This window comes from Cynara cardunculus, assembly GCF_001531365.2.
Source record: "Cynara cardunculus var. scolymus isolate 2C chromosome LG 2, CcrdV1, whole genome shotgun sequence".
NCBI classification, from domain to species: domain Eukaryota; kingdom Viridiplantae; phylum Streptophyta; class Magnoliopsida; order Asterales; family Asteraceae; genus Cynara; species Cynara cardunculus.
In genome coordinates, this window is record NC_037529.1 from 42,669,458 (window position 1) to 42,686,706 (window position 17,249).

At 35.0% G+C, this 17,249-nt stretch overlaps 1 long non-coding RNA gene across 1 annotated transcript; it reads right to left on the minus strand.

Moving 5' to 3' along the window:
* Positions 1-16,786: 16,786 nt before the first annotated feature.
* LOC112508116 lies at positions 16,787-17,219 on the minus strand. Its single transcript, XR_003068612.1, has 2 exons — positions 17,097-17,219; positions 16,787-16,882 (listed from the first exon to the last, which is right to left on the minus strand). It is a non-coding gene; the product is annotated as an uncharacterized LOC112508116 (long non-coding RNA).
* Between the last annotated feature and the right edge of the window lie 30 nt (positions 17,220-17,249).

The window sequence follows — 17,249 nt, forward strand, 5'->3', positions numbered from 1 at the left end:
TTGAAAAGTTGGAAAACACTCTGAATTCTGTCAGAAAAGACTATGATGATGAATTGAAAATTTGGAGTAAAGCTAATAAAGATCACTTCAATAATCAAGAGTTAGAAGTGAATTGCAAATTGAGAGGAACACTTCTGGGAAAAATAATACAAAGACTGAGGACTTAACTAAAAAATTTCATAAGTCTGGGAGTGATCTGCGTGAGTTAAGGAAGTTACTGGATTTAGAGAAAGGAAAAATTTTCGAAACTGAACAAAGTTTGAATATTGAAAGATCAGAATTTGAGAAAGAGAAGAAGAGTTTATTGATTTAGAGAAAAGATTTGGTGCAGAACGGATATCTTATGAAAATAAGATCAACTCTCTTGAGCTAAACGCTAAAATGATGTTAAAGCAAATCACGGATTTTGAGCAGCTGATCCTCTTGGAACGAGCCAAGACTGATAAAGATAAGGAAGACATTAGAAAAGAATGTCTGAGCCAGAAACAAAAACTATCTGAAAGCATTGCTCAAAAGCAAAAAGCTTTTGACTAAGAGAAGAAGCTATTTGCGCTTGATAAGAGAAATACTACAAAGAAATATGCAGCTATAGCTAAAGAACTTGCTGAAAAGAAAAAGTGGCTCGACATCACTTCTGAAAATGAGAAAAGCAGCTCAGATGAAGAGAGAAGAGAGTTTAATAATCAGAAGAAGAAATTTGAGATGCTTAAGAAGGAGTTAGAAGGTAAACTCCTGGATACTTCAAAGAAATTGTCTGATCTGAAGACAGAACTTGAAACTGAACAGAAAATGAGAACTGAACTCAAAGAGAAGTATGATTTAGTTGTTGTTGAACGAGACCAACTTCTAAAGAAAGTCAAAGATTTTTCTTGTGCTCAAAGCTCAACTGGTTCTCCTTCATAGTGTAAAACCAGCTTTTATGACTGTTCCAAATCGAGCAGTTATTCAAGCAGCCCTAAATCAACTATTTCTAAGAACTATTCTCGTTCTTCTAATCAGTATTATCAAGGATACGTCATCGGATCACCCAATTATTCTTCTAAAGTTAAAATCATTTGGGTTAATAAGTCTGAATTTGTTGCGTCCCGTAATTCTGTTGTTACTAACAATAATCTTCTTGTTTTGTGAGATCCACTTCTGACTTGATAAATCTTAGCAAGAAAAAGATCATGTGCTCCGCATGCAAGAATACTGATTTTGTGAACAGGAAGAGGTACAACAGGTGGACCGACGATAACAGATTTCAGAAGAATTAGATAGGTAATAACAGGTATGATAATAATAATTGGTATGGATCTTATTATGTATATAATCATCCTGTTAATAGCGTGAAAAAGAAAACATCAAATAAGAATAGATGGTTTGGAAGTTATAACATCCCACAACCTGATACTAACAAAGAAGGACCCAAGTTCGTTTGGGTACCAAAATATGTTTAATTTGATTTTGCAGGTGCATCATTATCGTGCTGATCAGAATAACATGCCAATGATGCACAAATTCAGGGGGAGTTATACACTGTTCAAACAAAGGCTTCTGAACAGCACAGTTCAGGACACGTGCTAAAAATGTTTCCATTTTTTTTATTTTTGAGCTGAACTGAAACATTACTTAAATCTACTTTCTAGGGGGAGTCTCTAGAAATTTTTGAATAAATGTTTTCGGAAAGTGAATGTTTTTTTTGTGTGGAAACGAGTACATTTTCTGAGCATGTATTTCCTGAGATTTTACTTGCGTAATTTCTCATCGATCATAACTCCAATACATGTTTCAGCTATTCTTGAAACTGTTATTATCACGTCTTTTAAAATGAAAATCATTTTCGGTGATAATACGCTCGTTAGTAATCAAAGATTGTTTTCTGATATTTTTTTACCTTGATTGTCATACATTCGTTAATTCTTTGAATATTCTGAATCTGTAAACTCGTACTTACAGATCTTCATTCATTTCTCTCACTTACTGAATAATCTGATTTTGTGTATCACTCCTTTATTGATTGTGCTTCAAAGTTACATCTTGATCAAATTTTTATCTAATCATTGTGCTTTATTTACAATAATATTTTTGATCAACTGTTTGTGATCAACTGAGCATACTGTAAATTTTTATGAGGGACTGAGTGCTTAATAAAAATACCTCTATGGAATATCAGAACCGACAGACCTACCCAAGAGGACAACCATATCTGAGTGAGCATTAAATACACAAGGGTTTGTGTGCTAAGATTAAAATGAAAAAGAGAGGGGTAGTTGTTGTGAGCCAAAAGAATTGATGAGAGTTGTGTCAGGATTAAAAGAATATAAGAATCTTGTTCCAAACTTCAAATTACAGGGCATACCACATAATTTATTAGTTCTCAATTCTTTCAAGACTAATATTGAAAAAAGCAAATCCCAAGACAATTCCTGTCACAACCCCACCAGCTACTCATTTATCTCTTAACAGATAAGTGTTTCAATAACACTTGGGGCACGCAACTCACAATATATCAATTTCTCATTTGGAGAAAGTTGATATTGAAACAGAAGGATATATGTCCCCCCTTCAAGTCTTTTTGATCACTAATTGAGTCTGATAAATTTGTGTAGTCCACACGGTTTATCTTTTTGAGCCTAAACAGAAGCATATATTGCTTTATTTTTCTACACTACACAGATTTTGCATTTTATACGTTATTTTGCCGAAACATTCATAAATATACTTCTACAAGTTATCGATGATTGAATGGAAGACCTGGTGAGATGAACCTTAAAAAGTCTCATATATAAAGTACATTCGTTGTACTGAGTATATCTGTTATACTCACAGGCCAATCTTTTTATAAGATTGAAAACAATTTCATACGTTGAAATTGGTTGTTATCTTCTCATTTCCTTCTTTTGAAAAGATTATACAAGTGGATTTGAAAAGATCTACTTACAATTTCATGAATTGACGGCTTTCGCGGAAGATTTCATTCATTCGTGTATATGATGTTAATGATTCTCATTTCATCGTAAGGGGGAATATGAAATAAGGAATGAAATGCTCAATTTCGAACGATATAAGGGGAGCATGTTATATAAGATCAAGGGGAAGTAACATCAAAGTCGGCAAAAGACTCAAAAGGAGTATGACTGGAGATTATTACAGAAGATTATTCTTGTGCTACAATGTCTGAGAGTTTTTTAATGTGAAGATCATCTATATAAAAGTTTACAGACAGAGATTTCTTATCAAAGAGAAAACTTGTGAATTTTTGTCTGAAGATATTTGTTTTGGAAGAAAGTTAGTTATCTGGTTTCTGAAAAAGAGTCTTTGAAGATCGTATCTTGAAGATTATTTCTGAAGATCGTTGTTGATTATGTTCTACATTGTCAAAAGAGAATATCATCGTTGTTCTACATTCGAGGGGGAGAGTGTTAGAAGATTTTCTCAACAAGAGTTTGTCTGAAGATCTCAAAGTAAAGTTTGTTTTTTTAAGAAGTCATAAAGAGCTTAAAGAGACAAAGTTCAAACGAGATTCAAAGTGCGTAAATACTTTCAAGCCTGAATACAAAGGGGGAGAATGTTAGGACTGAATTTCAATGTTAAATTGTATTCTTCTTGAAAATTATTATTGTCTATAATTAAAATAGACATCGTGTTTGACTTTGTATTAGATAGTTTGACTTTGACTTTGAGGATTATTGTTTGACCCTATAAATAGCATTTGTTTAGTGTAATTGTGTAAGGAATTTTCATTGTAAACACATACGTAAAGAAATAGAAAGTTGACTCTTTGACTTTCTCTCTCAAATCTCCTCTCAAAGTATTCTTTCAAGTTCATCAGATCTGCCATGGATTCTTAAGAGATTTAATTGAAGATTGATCATAGGGACTATCACAATCTAAAAGGATCACCCGCCCTAACCCAGATGATAGAGAGAATTCTCCTGATAATGCTTCGACAAGTGTATCTGAAGGCCAAGGCAGGAGAAGAAGTTGGGGTAGAGGACGTGGAAGGAGTCAAGTAAGAGGAAGACAAATTCAATCTGAGATTCATCCAGATCAGGGTGAGTCTATTTCGGGAAATGTCAATCAAGAACAGGTGCCACAACCAAAGTATGTGACATGGGATGTACTAACAGAGGAAATGAGCAAGTTAAGAGAGACTATGGCATCAATTATGGGAATACCATCCAGAGTTGAAACAGAGCGAATGGAGGTAAATCCCCAAATTCTAGCTACGAGTAGTAAAAGGGGTGATATAAAGATGTTTTTGACTTGCAAGCCCCCAACGTTTTCTAGGGAAAGAGATCCTATTAAAGTAGGTTGAAGAAAATTGAATCTACGTTCAATACCAACAAATGCCCAGAGGAAGACAAGGTTAGATTGGCTGTTTCGATGTTAAAATCTAACGCTTTATATTGGTGGGATGTCGAATCATTGGCCAAACCTGATATTCTACGAACTATGCCTTGGTCAGAATTTGTAAATACATTTAAAGAACAATTTTGTCCAAAGGCAGCTGTAAGACAAATAGAGGAAGACTTTCTGAAGCTGGAACAGGGCAATCGAACAGTACAAGAATATACCGAAAGGTTTATTAAATATTCCCGGTTCGCAGAACACTATATCTCTTCTGAAGCAAGAAAGGTGGAAATGTATATCTAGGGTTTAAAACCCTCCATTCGGGAATTTGTGATTGCTATTAGTCCTGCCACATTTCCACTAGCAGTAGACATTACCAAAACAATCAAGAGGAATAAGGAATAGGCATGGAGAAGAAAGAGTAATTAAAAAGAGGAAGTGGGAAGGGCCTTTGACTAGTTACCGAGGTCCAAAATCTACAAAAATAGATAACTGACCTGTTCAATGTGTTGTTAATAGAGCATGTCCCTGATGTCATCGAGTTCATCAAGGTGACTGTAATTCTGATCAGAGAAAGTATTACCAATGTGGCGAGTCAGGTCATCTGTCTAGAAATTGTCCAGCTCCCCGAAGATGTTTCCAATGTAATTCACCGGATCATATCCAACCGAACCGTCCTTAGTTAATAACTCCACAATTAACTATGGGAGGTAATGCTCTAAGTACTCGTGGAAGACCGAATGTGCCAAGAGGAGGACTGGGAGGGGCTTGGGGTCGATCTTTTCAGATAACGAAAAGCGAGGCTGAGGCAACACCAGATGTCGTAACAGGTACTTTTCTTGTTAACTCTATATATGCTAAAGTGTTATTTGATTTTGGTGTGAATTTCTATTTCGTATCACCATCATTCGCGGGGTGTGCATATATGAATTATGTGCCTCTTGACAATATGTTAGTAGTTGATATTGCTAATAGTCAAGTATTTGTTACCTATGTTTTTGATAATTGCCTAATTGAAATTGAGGGGTATGGGCTACCAATCCGTTTGTTTCCAATGCCAATGAAAGAGTTTGATGTTATGGTGGGAATGAATTGGTTGGTAGATGATCAGGCCAGTATTATGTGCAATAAAAAGATGATCATTATCAATTTTCCAAAGAGAGGGCCGATTGTAATATATGGTAATTGGCAGGATCAACATACCAGTTTGTTATCTATTTTGAAAGCTCGAAAGTGTATTTAGAAAGGGTGTCGTGGATATCTGGCATATGTAATTGATTCAAAGAAAGAGAAAGGCAAGAAAGAGTCGATTCCAGTAGTCTGTGACTATTCAAAAAAAAAATTCCAGTGGATTTGACTGGTTTACCGCTAAATCAGTCTATTAAATTCAGAATTGATCTAATACCCGAGGCTGCACCAGTAGACAGGACCATATCGTTTGGCGCTATCATAACTGAAGGAGTTGGTTACACAGTTGAAAGACTTGCTTGACAACGACTTCATCACAACGACTTCATCAGACCGAGTACTTCACCTTGGGGTGCTTCGGTTCTATTTGTCAAAAAGAAGGACGAGTCTATGCGGATGTGTATCGACTACAAAGAGCTAAAAAAGCTAACCATCAAAAACAAATATCCTTTACCAAGAATCGATGATCTATTTGACCAGTTGGTTGAAGCTAGCTACTTTTCTAAAAATCGATTTGCAGTTGGGATATCATTAGATTAAGGTTAGGGATGAAGATATTGCCAAAACAGCTTTCCAAACCAGATATGGACATCATGAGTTTTTGGTTATGCCTTTTGGTCTAACAAATGCTCCTGTAGCATTCATGTATCTAATGAATCAGGTATGTAACGAATATCTTGATAAATTTGTTATTGTGTTTATTGATGATATTCTTATATACTCAAAATCTGAAGAAGAGCATGTTGAACATCTTCGTCTGATCCTAGAACTCTTGAAGAAAGAAAAGTTATTTTCCAAACTGTCCAAATGTGAATTTTTGTCGAGGGAAGTACAGTTTTTAGGCCATGTTATCTCCGATTCAGGGGTAAAAGTGATCCTGTCAAGATTGAAGGAATTGAAAAATGGGAGGTGCCGAGAACTTCTTTTGAATTTTGTAATTTCCTGGGGTTAGCGAGTTATTACCAGAAGTTTATTCAAGATTTTTCAAGAACCGTTGCACCGCTAACCAAGCTAACTCAGAAGAATGTTAAGTTTGAATGGGAAGAGGATCAACATAAAGCTTTTCAGTTGTTAAAAGACCATCTTTTCAGTGCTTAAGTGTTATCCTTACAAGAGGGATCTGAAGATTTTATGGTCTACAGCGATGTTTCAAAGCTAGGTTTGGGTTGCGTACTGATGCAAAGAGGAAAAGTCATTTCATATGCATCCAGACAATTGAAGGATCATGAAAAATAGTATCCAACTAAGGACATGGTGCTTGAAGATGTAGTATTCGCATTAAATATTTGGAAGCACTACTTATTGGGAACAAAATGTCAGATCTTTATAGATCACAAAAGCCTTCAAAATTTGTTCAGCCATAAAGAGTTAAATATGAGGCAGCAACGATGATTGAACTGGTTATTGATTATGATTGTGAGATTCTCTACCATCCGAGAAAAGCAAATGTGGTAGTTGACGCTTAAGTAGAAAGGAAATGAGTAGTACGATCAAGGTCGTGGCAATGAGAACCAATTTGACTTCAGATCTTCACAATGAAGTTTTGAAGTGTCAAGAAGAAGTTGTTAAAGAAAAGCATTTCAAAGTAGAAAGAATGGGTAAAATGATTTCCATCTTGGTAAAGAATGATATGGGGATTCTGTGTTCTCAAGGAAGGACTTGGATACCGTGCTATGGGAATATTCAGAAGTTAATTTGGGATGAAAGTTCACAAATTCTGATATTCGATTCATCCAGGTACCAATAAAATATATAAAGATTTAAAACTATTTTATTGGTGGCCAGGATTGAAGAAAGACATTGCGAAGTATGTGGAACGGTGTTTAACGTGTCTACAAGTGAAGGTTAAACATAAAAACCATATGGGAATATGCAGTCTCTGGAGATTCCCGTGTAGAAATGGGATCATATCATGATGGATTTTATCATGAAGCTACCACAAACTCCAAAGGAATATGATGTTATATGGGTGATTGTAGATTGTTTGTTTAAATCTGCGCACTTTCGACCGATAAAAGAGAACTATCCTTTAGAAAGGTTGGCGAAGATTTATATTGAAAAGATTGTAACTCGACATGGTGTTCTATTATCCATCATCTTAGATCAGGATAGTCGGTTTACCTCTAAGTTCTGGGAGAGTTTTCAAAGAGCTATGGGATCTCAAATCTGATTGAGTATGGCGTATCATCCTCAGAATGGGCAGAGTGAAAGAACCATCCAGACTCTCGAAGATATGTTAAGAGCTTGCATTATTGACTTCGGGGGATCATGGGAAGATCATCTGCCTTTGATTGAATTTACATACACCAACAGTTATCACTTCAGCATCCAAGCGTCACCATATGAAGTTTTGTATGGTCGAAAGTAGGTGAGAGGCAGTTAACTGGATAGCAAGCTGAACTTTGTGGAAACACCCGAAGCTATCACTGATCAGAAAACCAAAGTATTAAGAAACAAAGAGATAATCTGGTGGAAGTATAATGGCATTTCCATAAAGGTTCGGAGGAAACCTAGGAATTAGAGTCAGAGATGAGAACCGAATATTCGTGGTCGTTTGATTGATTGAATTAAAAGACAGAATTCTTTTGCAAGGTGGATAGTGTGATAATCGGAATCCGGTTATACATCTGAGGTAATTATTTGATTATTTAGCTACGTGATTTTTGAGTATTTCTGATTTTATGTTTATGTGAAATATATGTGCATTTGTATGTGCATGCATGGGTACGTATTTGTGAAATATGTGCCTATGTAAATGTATACATGATCAAGTGAGTGGAGTGTTTATGTATGCATGCATGTATATGCATGGTTTTATGCATGAGAATGTGGAGGTGTGTGTGTGTGTGTGTGAAGTGGGGTTTATTCATTTAAAAAGCCTCCACTGCGTATTTTAAGAAGGTTTAAAAGGGTGAATTTTTTGAAAGGCAAGGAGTTGCCATTTTTAGAAAGAAAATAGAGAGTGAGATATCTATGAATTTCAAAAGCTGAAGAAGTGATCTTGAATGTGGAAACTGGTTTATGTGTGATTTAATTTTCAAAGTTCTTTGCTGAATTCATCCTCAATTTGAAAAAGGTGAGTTTTCTTACAAACAGTCTTTGAATTCAGCTTATAACTATTATCGGTAAAAATCTGGGTTTTATGATTATGAACTCTGCTTTTAACTGTTGTACGTTTTTATGTTCCTGCATGGTCCAATGAGGTCCCCTTATCGGTCATGCCTTGACCGGTGAGGAAGTTGTGTTCTTTATGTATTGTCCGGTGAAGGACTTTACCAGATGAAGTGTTGTCTGGTGAAGACATTTATTGAACAAGGGTTGTCCGGATTGGGCACCTTATCGCCTAAGTGTTGAACGGATTAAGTGTTTGGGATTTTGAGTGTTGACCGGATTGGGTGTTCATCGCCCAACGCCTTGCCCGGTGAGGATGGTCATCGAACAATGCTTTGTCCGACTTAAATATTAATGTTTCAAGTATTGATCGGTGAGGTTAATATCCGATCATAGTGTTGTCTGGTGAGTGTTGTCCGGATGGTGTGTTGACTAGTGAGGTTGTTATCCGGTCATAATGGTGACCAATGAGAGGGTTATCGGCCATAGTGTTGGCCGATGAGGGGCATTCATCGCCCATGCCTTGTCCGATGAGGCCTATTTTTGCTCAAATATGGTTTAAATGGTTTCAAAACTGTTTTGGTATTGAGAAGAGTAATTTGTTTCTTTCAAAATTGTTGAGATGAGTATACTGTTTTTGAAAGAATGTTGAGTTGATATTGGAAAAGTGGATTTAAGAACTGTGAGAGGTTTTGAGATAAAGTTCTGATATGAAACTATTTTGAAGCCATTATTGGTTAAAACTGCAGATTTATCTGCAAATTTAATGAGGAAATAAGGGTAGCATATCAAGAATAGGTGTACCATGAGATAAGGATGACATATCAAGGAGAGGTGTACCATGAGATAAGAGTGGGATATCAAGGAGAGATGTACCTTGGATAAGGGTGGCATTTATGAGATATGGTTATATTATAGTTCTTGTTGTCACATCCATAAGAAGCGATAATTCTGAGTCAACATTTCTTTGTGACATGGAGACTTGGAAATATTGCTCTTACTAAAATGATAAAAATGATGTTATTGAGAAGGGGGAATGACTTATAGCTGAAGGCATTAATTTCTCGTGTTTCAAATGATTTTGAGATACCAGATATCATATTTTGGTTGTTCAAAAGAGTAGAGATTTGTAATAAAACCCGCAGGGTATTTGGTTATTATTTAATTCAGTTTTCATTTGAGTTTAAAACTATATTTATCTTAAAATCTTTTATTAATAACCAATAACTATGATGATTGGTATTCTTTGTATAATTTGGAGGTTGAGACTGTAAGCTCTAGTCTAATGAGATCTAAAAGCTGCAGAGGGTTGTGTACCGAGTATCTGTGAGAACCTAAGTGGTTATGTTTCCTATGTGGTAAGAACGCTTTTATAACTTGCAGTTTGTTGTATTACTGAAGTTATATTTTATCAATGTGGTTGGATGTTTAATGAGGAATTTTATAACAGGTTTTGGTGATCTTAACCCTGTAATTGCAAAGAAGGGGTTTTCTCACTAGTCCTTATGGTCTAACCCTCATTTTAGGTTTTAAAAATATGCATTGTAGGTCCGGTTGTGTCCAGGGATAAGAGAAGGGAAAATGTGATTATTTTCCTAATATGCATAACTGTTCTATGAAGATCAGCTTGTTAGCTAATGAATTTTGGGAATACATGTTGTTTCTACATGTGATGTACAAGAATATTATTTTGTAATTTTTGAGTTGTAAATTTTATATTATATTTTCTTGTACTTTTGGGACCAAAGATGTGTTGTTCTATTTCTTCATATATGAAATGCATGTTTATTTGCAAATGTGGAAAGTGCGGTGTTAAAATCTTCATCGACCCAATTTCTTTATCGTTCATAATATTCAAGGATCTTCAAGAAATTATCTTCATCCCCATTCTTAAGAATTGATTTGAACTTTTGATCTTGTGGAACTTTTTGGACTTAATCAATAATTCATCTAATCTAAAGGTTTGTTTAAACATGAATCAAATCTGAAACATATACTGACTGTGTTTGTAATACTGAATCTCTTATTAAAACTGTTCATATTCCCCTTTAATCTGAAGTTTGAATCTGTAAAATGTTTAAATCTGAAATTTAACCTTGTGCGATGAGTGACTGTTTTTTAGTCTATAAACTGTTTTTGGTTACTTTGAATAAGTGAGCGATGAACATTGTAATATGTTATTTGAACCTGTGAGAAAAATTTTGAGCGATGTCAAGTTCAGTTTTTGAGCGATGAGTGATTGACTTGGGAGATAAGTATTTTGATTCTTTGAGCGATTAATGTTATAGTTTGAGCGGTGAGTGATTTTTATTTTGGGTGATGAGAGTTTTGAGTTTGTGTTAATTCGGTGATGAGTGATTTTAATTATGAGCGATGAGATTGTTTTTTATTCTTTTTATTTTTTAGTATTTTTTTATATATGCTTATGGTTAAATTTTGTTTTATTTTGTTGTTAATTTTTTTAAGCATTTGAATTTTTTATTGTTTAGTTAAAAAAAAATATTAGAATTTTATTTTGAATATTTTTTTGTGTGCTTTTGTGTTTACTTTTTTTTTTGTGTTATTTTTTTAAAAAAGTAGTTGTATTTTTTTTAGTATAGTATTTTTTTAGTGTGATTTTTTTTTTGTTGAGTGACTTTTTTAAGAGCTTAAAGTTGAATAATCTTTTTTTGACTTGAGAGGTTTTTAATCATTTTTGGCAAAACATTTCTTTGAAGTGTTGGAATTGAGTTTTGAGGCAATTTATTTTACTTTTATGGAAATATGTTCTATTGTGGATCTAATTGTTTTAACTCTTACTGGTTAAAATTGCGACTGCGGAACATCATGATTCTCGTCATGAATTTGATGACGAACATCTCATTCCATCCATCAGATCACAACCACCATCTTTTTCCCAGTCAGCAAATAATGCGGATCCCGGTGAAACCATTTTCCCTAAAGCTTTATATTTTGACCTTAAACCCAATAACCACCATTTTAAACCCGGAAATGCCTGCATAATACCCAATCATCTTGGAAATCCTCAAACGACATCCTATAGTCTATGCCTTAACTGCAACTGCAGATGTTCCACTTCTCTACCTCCAATAGTTCTAGTATACAATATCTTCCATCAAAGACGGAAACCAGTTCTACTTTGAATGTCATGTGGATCATTACCTAAGACGGCTAACATTAAAGAGATTGCGGAGAATTCTAAACCTGCCAAAACCAAACTTTGTACCTTGCAAAGATGATTTTGAAGAGTTAATTTTGGATGAAGAGTTCTGTTGACATTAAGAAGTTGGGATACTCTTGAATTCTCAACAATCTGTCGTAGTTTTTAAACGCAAGTTCCTACCATCAATATGGCATCTTCTGTTCTCAATCTTGAACGGATGCCTTACTTCGAAGACTGCCGACGTCGATACTTGCAGTACGACGTTTCTCAAATTATTCCATGGCATAGTGTTCAACAAACACTATGAATACACAATAGTTTTTTGGAATGAACTTGCAGAATTGGTCCATGCTAAGAAGTTGCCCTCAAAAGCAAGGACATTTGTTCCGTTCCAGAGATTTTTGCAGTTGATCATCAGGTCAATCATGTTGTCTAACAAATAAATACCTTCAAGACTTGATAGACTATTCGGCCCGGATTACGAAATGCAGTTCCTTCGACCTCATACCGAAGTTGAAGACATTGACTCTATAATAAATATTCCAGATGAACTGATTGCCTTTGCTGATCAGAGTTTTCAAATTGTGTTAGAATATAAGAGAGTGATAGTTCCTATAGTCCACCCAAAGTTGGAAGGATTTACCCAAGGAACTCAGTTGAGCGTAGCGAGGGTCTAGGTTGTAACATCCAATTTCTAATATGCCCAATTATTGCTTAGTATATTTAATTATTGGGCTAAAGAGAACTTATGATTTAGTGGGAGTTTAGGTTTGGAATTTTAGAATTTTATTTCTTAAGAATATATTAGAGGATTTGGAAAAAAAATTACGTCAAATAGATACGTAAAACTGATTTTCTTGGGAGATATTTTCTGAAATATTTTTGTTGGATGTTATAGATTATCTCTTTATGAACGTGTAGGCGAAAACCTCATAGAAAACGGAGTTCCGAGCGAAAAGTTATGAATATTTTAAGTGTTGATGGTCAAAATGGGTACCTAGCCGGACCAACCGGGCCCAACTCGAGTTTTAGCATTATAAATTGGAGTTTTNGCTATTGTGTTGACAGTCCCACCCAGAAAGGAGTGCACAATTACCTACGTTTTCTAGCCTAATCATGTGGAATTTGGACCACCGCTGAATTAGTGCTTTATCGAACCGTGGGACCARRGTAGTGAWYGGGCTACTTCTGGTTGTTCGAAAATTAATGGGGCATATTGGTCAGGTAAGGCTCAGTAGCGTCTCAAGGGTTACATCGCAAGAGATTTACATTTATTAAGTGCAAAGAATTCTCATAAGTTTGCTATTACTTGATTTATGCATTGTAATGTTTTATGCATGTGAAAACCCGTGAACTCATTAACTCTTTGTAGTTGACCTTGTTTTTATTCCATGCTTTTCAGGTTCTGAGTGAGTGGTTTGGATTTTAAGGGAGCATACTTGAGCCAAGATCGATTAAGTCAAGTTTTTGATGTAATTATGAACGTTGTGTAAACTCTAACTCCTGTTATGTCGATGAACCGTTTTGTTTTGAGCAACTTAAAATAGTGTTATTTATGAACTGTTGCTATGCCCTGCTTGTCTGTTAGCATCCCGTGTTTCCGCTTTAAAATCACGATGTATCTCGCTGCATTGCGCAAGTACGCTTCTAGTATAATATATATATATATATATATATAATATTACATTCAAATCATATATGTTGTTTTAAAGTGATATATATTAATTAAGTTGCAACTTCACATATTCATTTCCATGCAACTGAACCCCACAAAAATACCTATAAAGACTGGAGGTTTTTGCTTGTTTTGGATAACCATGATCATGTGACCAAAACAACAATGGCGCCCTTTATTCCTATAAAAGGCGTGACAACCTATGAGACCTTACATATATATAGAGGGTGGTTCAAATATTAACCCATTTTTTTGTGTTAACTTTACTAACTAACATCAACTAATCATATTCTTTCTTTACTTTATGTTCAAATGTAACTTATAAATTGAATACAAGGGTCATTTTGTAATTTGACCTTTATGTAACTCCCTACTAATTATTTGGGAGTTACAAATCTTTTAAGATTCCTCTAATTGATCATGAGGTAATTCCGATGTTCACGGTGTTCATGGTGTTCATATCCATGTAATGTCCATGAACATTCACTGTGTTCATATAAATGTTCACCGTGTTCATGCGATATTTTTACAAAAGTACCATCTGAACCGTTGTTCATAGGCATCTCAATTAATATATTAATTAAATGATTATTTTTATAGTCTCATTTAATAAGGACCATTTGATGAGAAAATAAACGATCAAGATCGGGTTAACATAGTTTGCACAATAGTTTTGCTTAGTATTTGAACCAGCCCCTATATATATATATATATATATATATATGCCCATGTGTATGTATCTATATCTACTAGTTGGATGCCCGTGCAATGCAGCGGGATGCAAAAGTTCTATCAAAGATAAATTCAATTTTTAGATACCATATAAAGTTGGAAGCAACATAATAAACTTGGTGTTGTAATCCATGAAAATGCAGATTGAAGGGATTTCAAAGAGGGTGATGTTTTGGAATTAATCAAAGAGGGTGTTGAGAATTGCGTAGCATTAGTCAAATCTTTTTTAAGCACCATCATGTTTGCTAATCCCCTAAAAAGTTGTTTTATAAATAGCTTCAAAAGACAAGATATAAGAAACGGTCAAAATGGTTTCATAGCCAAGAAATTAATGTGGCCAGTTGTCTTTGATTTCTTGACAAGAACCAGAAATTNTTGTACGCCATAGTACGGGTACTACTTCGTGTGGCACATCGGAAGTTTATGGCGAAGTCAAGATCCCGGGTTGGACGGGTGAGACTTTCTGCGGTTGTGAATACTCATTGCTCAGAAAGGAGGAACAGCAATGAGTAGGGAACCTTGGCACATACCCGGTACAGGAAGGCGGGCAGTGCGAGGTTTCCCGTAATGTATGATTCTGACTTAGACTTTGGCATGAGCCCGGGAGGTGAAGGACGGGGTGATGCACTGTCTTCGTTATGTATACCGATTTGATCTCTAGGTTCTTAATATTTATCGGTATTCTAACGTTGTTGAATATATTTGGTTGTTGATCCTGTCTCCTTGTTGTATTGAGCATCAATGGTATGGTATATTATGGTGATTTGAATATGGAATCCTATGATTTTGGCATCCGGTATGTAATTGTTCACTCGGTTCCTTGTAAGTCTCGGTTCATATCTGGATGATGTCTTGAACTCTATTATTGATAAGAGTTTATTATGTATGTGTATGAACATGTGCGATATTGATATGTAATACTTAACTATTTAACTCACTAAGCGTTGGCTTACCATTAAGTGGCAACCTCTCTCAGGAAAGAAGACGGACAAAAAGAAAGATTCCGTTGTTTGACTCGAAGATTTACCGGGGATCTTGAAGATATCGATCTTGCTTTTGGGTAAATATTAGCTTATATATATATACTAGTTGGATACCCGCGCAATGCAGCGGGATGCAAAAGTTCTATCGACGAGAAATTCAATATTTAGATACCACATAAAGTTGGAAGCAACATAATAAACTTGGTGTTGTAATCCATGAAAATGCAGATGAAGGGATTTCAAAGAGGGTGATGTTTGGAATTAATCAAAGAGGGTGTTAAGAATTGTTTAGCATTAGTCAAATCATTTTTAAGCACCATCAAAAACCAGACATATGTTTGCTAATCCCCTAAAAAGTTTTTTTAGAAATAGCTTCAAAAGACAAGATATAAGAAACGGTCAAAATGGTTTCATAGCCAAGAAATTAATGTGGCCAGTTGTCTTTGATTTCTTGACAAGAACCAGAAATTTTATCTTTTTACGGGCCATTTTTTAAAAAGAAATGTGTCTTATCACTAATTGTTCTTAACTTGGTAGAGCAACCTTTGTAATAAAAGTGCACATATGAGAAAGAAGCCAACTTCTTAGGTACTGTACAACAAAAAAAAATGATAGATGAAAAGCAAAAAAAACAACCACCAAGTTATCTGTACAATTAGATTTCAAGTATAGAATGAATATAGGCCTAGTAATAGTAGCAACCCAACTTCCTCTCATGACCTAAATAGACTCACCTCAAAAATCTATATAAATAGCATGACCAAAGTTAAACAATTATCACAAGTYGATCGAAGGTTTCTACAGTACATGAATTCGAACCTGCAGGTCTTAGGGCTTAATCACGACTCGAGAAAATACAAAAGATGATCAGAGGGAGACACATAATTAAGGGGTTGTTTACCAAACACTTAACCGGTAAGTGTTTATCGGTAAAATTCAACACTATCATTTATTTACCCGGCAAAATTTTAGTTCACAAAAACGACATTGTATGCAACAATTTACCTGGTAAGTGCTAACCGCGGTAAGAGTCATCGCTCTCACTTACTGGGTAAGACTTTTTTTTTGTTTCGCTCTTACCGGGTAAGATTCATGGTCCTTACCACATTCATCTGGTAAGATAATGTAACTTAGTAAGCTCTTACCTAGATAAACGTTTGGTCAACGACCCCTAACTTCATTACTGGAAGAATAGAAAGAGTGGAATAAGCAAAACCAAAAACAAAAATATGGATAACTTGATTTGCAACACAAAAAAAAAGACATAACTAACTTTCTTTGAGGTTAATTCCTTTTGCAACATGAAAATGTCTCAAACATGCTGATAGAAGACATCAAAGCCTCCCTTTTTGAATAGTGCTCAACAAATAGAAACTACATTGGTACCATATTGATCAGATTACCAAAGCACCAATCGAATATATCAAAGCACTCATCATTACTGCAGAAACCTTCTATAAACTAACATGAAAACAAGATAAAAATTTAAGAGTTTTTCTGCTAAAAATTAAAGGCATAATTACCAAGACATATTGTAGAAGAGTAAACCCTAATACACCAAAGAGAAAAATGGAAACCACTCAATCAACAAAAGACCAAAGAAAAAAGTAAGCCATTACAGAAGGGCATAATAAATTGATTTGGGGTACAAAGCTATCTAAGCTCTTTCTCAACTTCTCTGGCTTCCACAGCTAGCTAGGCAAGCAACCAAATTTTTCCCAGTTAGCCAAGAGAAAATCAATAACAAAGAAGGAATAAGTGAGAAAACAAACAACTTCATGTAACAGTGGATTACTAAGAATACAATTTAATGACCACAACACTTTGTTATCTTTCCTATGATGTTTTCTGGAGTTACAAGATACAAAGACATGAATATGAGCGATCTCCAAATGCAGATAGATACCACCTTATATTGCGGGGACAGCTTTGCTGCAGCAACTAAAGCATCATCAGTGTACTGAAGCTTGTGATGAATTTTATATCGCTCTCAAAGATCCTCCAAAATCAGTATTGTTTCATCAACAAATGGCTCAGACACCTTAAGAGTCCTTAATGGGTT